Source organism: Elephantulus edwardii, unplaced genomic scaffold (genome assembly GCF_000299155.1).
Source record: "Elephantulus edwardii isolate Elephantulus edwardi_28Jun2011 unplaced genomic scaffold, EleEdw1.0 scaffold00045, whole genome shotgun sequence".
In the NCBI taxonomy this organism is placed as follows: domain Eukaryota; kingdom Metazoa; phylum Chordata; class Mammalia; order Macroscelidea; family Macroscelididae; genus Elephantulus; species Elephantulus edwardii.
This window is the reverse complement of record NW_006399795.1, coordinates 18062532-18070127: the sequence shown is the minus strand read 5'-3', so window position 1 is coordinate 18070127 and position 7596 is coordinate 18062532. Positions and strand designations below refer to the sequence as shown.

At 50.9% G+C, this 7596-nt stretch overlaps 1 protein-coding gene across 1 annotated transcript in view; it reads right to left on the bottom strand.

Moving 5' to 3' along the window:
• HOMER3 (homer homolog 3 (Drosophila)) overlaps positions 1-7596 on the bottom strand; it is a 32927-nt gene that overhangs the window by 9093 nt on the left and 16238 nt on the right. The gene's annotated exons all lie outside the window — the stretch shown is intronic.

Genomic DNA, 7596 nt, shown 5'->3' with positions numbered 1-7596 from the left:
GGGGGTGGGACGGGGGGGGACAGACATCCGGGAAGGGAGAGACTCCCAGAGACACAGACGGGCCCCGAAGGCGACAGAGGCAAAGGTGAACTGAGCCGGTGTCATCGCCTGGAGAGTCCTGACCCTACAAGTGGCTGCTGCAGGCTGCTCTGGTGTCCGAGGTCATGACCTCAGGCTCAGGATAGGCGTCAGGTCCTGAGGCAGGCGGATCTGTGGCTAAATCTGGGGATGCCTAGGTGTGGCCAGGAAGTTAAGATACCTGGGAGGGGGACGTCAAAAGGGGTGACAAGGAGAGGCAAAAATGTAGATTTTTTTTAATGGGGTCTTTTGGGGGTCATCCTCAAGGATCGTGCCTGCCTGCCCTCTCCCCAAACCTGATCCCAAAAGCCCAGCCTATGCCCTCTTCTGCCTCCCCAAAGACAGCTTGTTGTTACAGGGCGGAGCTCTGTCAGGGTCCAGGCCCCACTGAATGGCAGCAGCTCTGGGTCCCCACTCTGGGCCCAGGGAGCCCACGTGAAGCTGCTCAGAGGCAGATTCTTTGAAACGGGGCTGACCTGCTCTCACGGAGGGGTATTACCCAATAAGCAAGAGATTTACTCATCTGCAGTCAACTTTTTACATCACACGGTGGGACAACGCTTGAGACCGTTCACTACAGACAACAATAAGCAAAGACAGGCCTGTGCTCACTTTGCTTAACGAATCTCTGTCGCTGGCAGGGATTGTTACATTTGAAAAGGGGCTTTGATTCTCTAGGAAGACGCTGTGGGTTGGGAGGGAGACAAATGCCATACATCCCTAAAAGCAGAATCGTTGATGTGGTGGCGGTGAGGAAAGGTGAAATTGTTAACTACAGATGAGTACTTAAGCACAAGTAAGCTGGGGCTTACCTGGCTTATTGGGTGATCCAACCCTGGCTGGTCCCACTGGTCAGTCATGTGGCAAAGTGTTGGGCACTGGGGCTCAGAGACCCGGGTTCTTTGACTTTTCATCTCCCGAGGCCTCGGGGTACTCATAGCTCCATTCCCTGTCCTTTTATTTCCTTTCCCCCAAGATGAATCACACTTCTGAGCTGACAGCTACCTTCAAAGGCTGTTAGATGAGTTCCGGGCTTGTTCCTGGAGGCATTCCCAAGCCAGAAGCAGAATCTCTCTCCCTCAGGACCTTTGCCCAGGCTGTTCCTTCATCCGGAAGACCCTCCGTGCAGCATAATTCCTCCTGCTCCTTTTCAGCTCTGCTATGCCGCCCCCTCTTCAGGAAGCTGCTCTGATTACCCCCCTGGCTTGGAAGGAACCATCCCCTCTCTCCCACCCCCCACCTCAACCTGAGCTGTGTTACCTGTTTATATTGGCGGTGACCAGGTAGGTGCAAGCACTCCTTGAGGACCAGTTCCTCCTGCAGCCTCAGTCTCACCCAGCTCGGGAGCAACTGCTCACCCAAGCTGGGGAAACTGAGGCTCAAACTTGTTTTCCCCAGCTGCTTCTAACTTCACTAGACATCTGAACAAGCAAAGAACTTGGCTTCGCTCTCAGGCCTGATGCCACAGAAGGCGCGAGCTCTGCGGGAACAAAGAAAATACCGTCTGTTCTGTGCAAAGAGTGACTTTTTCCTTATTACAAAAAAAATATATATAATAAATGTAAAAAATTAAATAACTAATTGAGGAAGGTGCCGGCCAGGCTGAGGATCCTGCTAGTATCACAGGGTTTTCTGAGGGCTGCCCCGCCACAGAGCCTGGACCACGTGGTCTGTTCTGCGGGGGTAGCTGGGCGAGGGGCCAGGCAGACATTGCTCCTTGTGTAGGCAGAAAGCAACAGAGATAGAGATGAGGGGCTGGCATGCTTTCCCTGGGTCCCCTGTCTGGTCTACAGGAAGGATTGGGACTTAACGTGCCTTGAGCAGCCCTGAACTGAAGCTGTCCCAGCCAAGTCCAGGGGGAGGAAGTGGCTTTCTCAAGGTAGATATCAGGTTTGCTTTGGTTTGGGTTTTGGTTTTTGGTTTTTTGCTTTGGTTTTTGTTTTGTTTTTTTTTTCAGGACCAATAAGTCTTTATTTACTCATTGTTATTTTGCCAGGGAGACCTCAGTTTTCTCAGTAGATGCTCACGTAGATCAGGGACAAGGTTGGTTGCAGGAAGGATCCAGGTGACCCAAGGGCTCCTTACCCTCCCTTGGGCATATAGAAGGGCAGAGGCTTCTCTGAGCCACAGTCCCCAACCCAGCCTGAGTTCTCCTCTAACTGGGCCTTGGACCCTTTCTCCCAAGGGATTAGTGATGTCTGCCATGGCTGACTAAAGCTTTCATTTGGAGCTGAGGAAAAAAGGGAAGGAATGAGCCTCCCATCGCAGGAGCAACCAAGCAGGAAGTCAGACTAACTTGCTTTTCTCTGGGGAGGCTGCCATTTGCAGGGTGGTTTTTATGGGTGAGGTTTTTATGGGTAAGGCCCCTGTTCCTGTCTAGTTAAAGCTAACCCAACTTTCAATAAGGATGACAGAAGAATCAATGCTTTTGAATTATGGTGCTGGAGAAGAGTATTAAACTGAACTCATGGACTGACAAGAGAATGAACAGGGCTGTCCTGAAGAGGGTGAAACCAGGTTGCCCCTGGAGGCAAGGATTTTAAAGCTCTGTTTCGCATACTTTGAGCTTGTTGCCGGGAGAGACAAGTCCTTGAAGGACATCATGCTTGGAAAGGTAGAGGGGTCAGCACGAGAGAGGAAGATCCTGGATGAGGTGGATTAATAAAATGTGGCAAGAGGGACAGATGTGTCAGAGACTGTGAGACTGACTCAAGGCAGGGGAAGATTCAGAGCCATTGTTCATAGGGTTGCTATGAGTCATAGTTGATTTGATGGCACATAACAACCACCACCTTCAAATCGAGCCCAACGTTTAGACTGAAGTTTATCATCTCTTTTCCCTGGAAGGGTCTGGGTCTTGACAAAATAGGGGGTGTCAGAGAGGTCACACTTCCTCCAAGCTGTGTGTTGAACTCAACAGCACTGGTCACAGTGACCACTTTAATCTGTTCATGGCGTGATTTGATTACTGTCTTATCTTCCATGGCTTTGTCCAAGCATCTGTATCAAGCCTGACCTGCAGCAGGATTTCCATAATGTTTGGAGAATGGGGTTCCCAGGCCCTGGCCTCAGTGCCCTCCAGAGTAACAGGGGCTAGGGGGTGACTCATAGCCCTGCTTTGTAGAAGCCGTGTGTCCAGAAAGGAATCCTTTTCCTTTTCTGTGCTTTATTTTCCCCTCCATAAAGTGAACGTAAGAATGTCACCCACTTTAGAGGTTTGCTGAAAGGACCCAGTAAGTCCTTGTGTGAATAAGGCGTGACGCCAGGTTCTCAGAGCATACTTGCTGCTCAAATCATTGCATTTGTTCTTGGCTGACTGGGCATGTGGTTTTGGATCCAGCACCATATTATTAATATTTTCTCTTTCAGTGGTTGGAGGGCCCCAAACAGATGTGTGCTTTTTGAGGACAGGAAATCAGCCCAAGCCAAACAGGCTGCTGTGGAGTCAATTCCTATTCGTGGGGGCCCCATGTGTGCAGAGTAGTACTGCATTGCACAAGGTTTCTTGGCTGTGATCTTCACAGAAGTAAATCACCTTCTGAGGTGTCACAGAATAGATTCAAACCACGAACCCTTAGGTTAGTCACTCAAATGCATTGCCATAGAGTCAGACTCATAGTTAAGACTCCAGTGAGTTTTCAGAGGCTGTGAATTAATTGAGCAGGAGGAGATGGTCTGTCTTTCTCCTATGGAACAGCTGGGAGATTTGAACTACCTGCCTTTAAGTTGGCAACACAACTCCTTTCCCACTAGGCCACCAGAGACAAGGTATCATCCAGGGATCTAATCTAAATCTTCATGTTATTGTTATGTGCCATCGAGTCACCTGTGACTCATAGCGATGCTACATACAACAGTCCTAAACCCTGCTTTATCCTGTGCCAATCTTACTGTCTCTGACATACCTACACCTATTACCCCAGTCACTGAATCAGTCCATATCATAGAGGGTCTTCCTCTCCTGTGCTGTGCCTCCACCCTCCCAAACACAACGTCCCTCTCCAAGGACTGGTTCCACCTGGCAACATGTCCCAAGTATATCAGAGAAAGCTTCAGAATCTTTGCCCCCAAGGAGCAGCCTGGTTTCACCCTCTCTAGGTCTTTGGGAAATTTGCAGGACTGAGTTTAGTGTGTTCTAACAATCCCTGGTATATTCAATACTCTTCTCTAGCACCACAGCTCAAAGACATCAATTCTCCTTCTATCATCCCTAGTCATCATTCAACTTTCTGATGCATAGCAAGTAATTGCAAAGACTGTGGACTGGATCAGGTGCACCTTATTCTCCAGACTGACATCATTGCTCTTCAGTACTTTGGAGAGGTCTCCGACAGCAGACTTTCACAGATTCTCTGAATCTTTAGTTCCTTGTGTCCCCTCAAGGGATTTCACTTTTTCTTTTCCCCATTACTTCAGCCACAGTTACTTGGGCCAGCCTCTAGATCTTATCTTCTGGACCAACTCCTATTCATCCTTCAAAGACCCACTTCCAAGATCCTCTTCTCCTTCCAGCCCCCTTCAATTCCCTCTCTCCTTCTGGCCCCACTTTGACTCTCCCAGTCTGAGGGTAGTTCAAAGACTGGGGTGGGATTGAAGCTAAAGCATCCCTGGGACTTTGAATCTTCCAGCACAGAATGATAACTACACAGGAGAGATGACCGTACTTTAGATTAAAATCCAGTTCAACTTCCACAAACAGCCCCTAGGAAACAAGGAAGCCAATTTGCTCAGGCTACAGCATGAAGGGGCTGGGGGTGCTGGGAGTGATTGGAGGAGGCATCTCAGATCAGGGGACCGAGATCAGGACAGGAGGTGGTGGCAGGATGGGAGAATGGGGGGGGGGTTGGGAGGCACACTAAACTCAGTCCTGCAAATTTCCCAAAGACCTAATTACCCTCATTTGCCACATGCGCTAATTACCTTGGGGCGCCAGGTGGCAGGGCGGGGCTGCCCCACTTTGGGGAGGTAGGTCGAGCAGATTATTTTTGGCTGCTTTGTCCTTGAAAACTCCCCCTACACACACACTGGAATGAAGGGCAGAAAGTGGGGCGGAGAGATTGCAGACACTGGGGGACCTGGGGTTGGACTGATCCCAGAGTTCCTAAAACAATGAGTGGCCCAAGGCCTCGGGTCTTTGCTATTGGCTGTGGAGGGACTAAGAATCAGTTCGCTCCCAGGGGACCAGTACGGTGGCCTGCAGGTGGAGCACTATTGTCTGGGGCAGGCAGGTGGGCCTGAGTTTGAATCTCAACCCTCACCACCTCCTGGGCACCTGGGCATGGGTAATAACTTACAGAGGGTGCTTGAAGTAGAGGGCAGAGATCATAGCTTATGCATAGAGCTTGCAGCGGCAATGAACTAGGTGTGTTAGGAGAATAATGGGGAGACCAGAGCTGGCAGGGTGAGGGCATTGGAGGATCATGAAAGGACAGGAGGGTTACAGAGGCTACACAGGAGCTCATGGGCCCCAGGGAGGTGGGTAGGTTTTATTCCAAGTGTGCTGGGGAACCCTGGAAAGGTTTGGAGCAGGGAAGGGGAGGGGAATCAGATTTGTATTATAGGTAGGATCTCTTAGGACCTGGATCTGAGCCTCAGTTTCTCCTTCTAGACCTGATATCCCAAGTCTCAACAGCCACAGGCCACACTGGGCCCCTGGGGCTGGGAAGGCCTCCTCCTCCGGGAAGCTCTGGGCCTTTCGGCCCAGCAATCCTTGTCTGCTTGCTGCCTGCCTGTACTCTCCCCCTCTCCTTCTGTGGCCTGGAGGGAACAGCTGGGGAACAGAGGGGAGGCCTCAGGGAAGGCTGTGCGGAGGGGCTCCGGGGGCTGTGTTCCTGCTTGGTGGCAGCCTATGTGGGCTGCCGAATGTTCTCGCAGGAGCGGGGTGGGTGACTCAGCCACAGCCTCCTCCCCTAATATGCCAGAAAGACGCTGCTCTGGGTCCCCAGGCACAGGCTGGAGTCAGGCAGCCCCTCTTGGCAGCTCCCATATCAACACTACCAGGCTGGGCTGTGTCACACCCTCCCTCCCTCCATGGCTGGTTCCCTGATGCTACTGAGTGTCAGAGTGAGGCTGGAACTCCTCCTCACCAGTCAGAACCAGCCAAGTTGTTGAGTGCATCTCTGGGCCTTTGCATTCATTCAGCTTTACCTCCAGTCTGGAATGTTGGTGTCAATGCCTCCTCCTTCAGGAAGTCCTCCTTGGTCTCCCCCACCATCTCAATTCCACAAGACTGGAGATATCTGCATCTAGTTTTACTCCACCCCCAGACTGGAGACTCCTCAGCAACTAGGCTGAAGCATCTCAGGAGCCCCATCATAATTCAGGGTGGGTAGTCACAGAGGAGACACTGGGGAGAGGAAGACGCTCACTGGGCAGCTCAAGGCAAGACCACGTGGGCTGGTCCTTTGGCTTCCTAATCTCATTTTTACAGAAGAGGAAACAGGGACTCAAAACGATTAAGCCACTTCCCCAAAGTAAAAGTCAGCTGAGCAGTAAAATTGGGCCTTGAACCTGCATCTGAGAGACCAGCTTGACTTCCTGTAGCATATAGAGCCAGGCTTCCCCAGGAGGGGTGGGTGACATTTGTCCACATGCAGGTAGATCTGGTCCAATCTGAGCTCAGAGCCAAAGGCCAAGTGCAACTGATGCACGCGGTGTCTCTCTGACCCTTCGCCTCCTCCTCTGTAAAATGGAGCTTGTTCACGTGTTAAACTTGTGTTTATTGAGCCCCTGCTAAGTGCCTGGGACAAGGTCAGGTGTTTGCTCTGCTGGTGCCCATGGTTTGGTAGATGAGATAGATAACCCAGGACTGGGTAAGGTGACTTCTGGTGGTATTTGGTGAAGGAGATAAAACCTGGCAAAGGAATAGATGGAGACACAGGCAGTCTTTGAAGGCTGCTCTGAGAAGGGAGTAATCCAGAGGAAAGGCATTCTAGAGAGGGAACAGCATGTGCAAAGACCCTGAAGGGGGGAAGTCCCAAATCCCTTTGGGGAGCTTCTGAGAGGCCCCTGTGAGGGGATCAGAGACGGTCAGTAGAGAGTGGGGTTATGCACAGCAATCACTGGTCTGTCAGCAGATGCTTACAAGTGACTATGATGCTAAACGGGTTTCAGCAAAACTTCCAGACTAAGGTGATGGACTTCCCAACCAAAGCTTTGCAGATCACAAAGATCTTATCAGAACCTGATTGTGGGGACCAGGCTGTGCTTCATTCCATTGTGTATCCATCACCACAAGTCATCACTGACTTGAAGGCCGCTTCCAAGCATGACAGAAGAATCGATGCCTTTGTTTAGCTGTGGTGCTGGAGAAGCATATTGGACATGCCACGGACCGCCAAGAGAACAAACAGGTCTGTTCAGGAGAGGGCGAAACCAGGCTGCTCCTTGGAGGCTAGGATTTTTTTTTTCCTTTCCTCTTTTTTTTTAAATTTCAGTGAACATCTACAGAGATTTTGGAATTCCGTTCATTCGTTGTTGCACTTTTTTCCCCTCCCACCCCACCCCCACCCCCCGTTC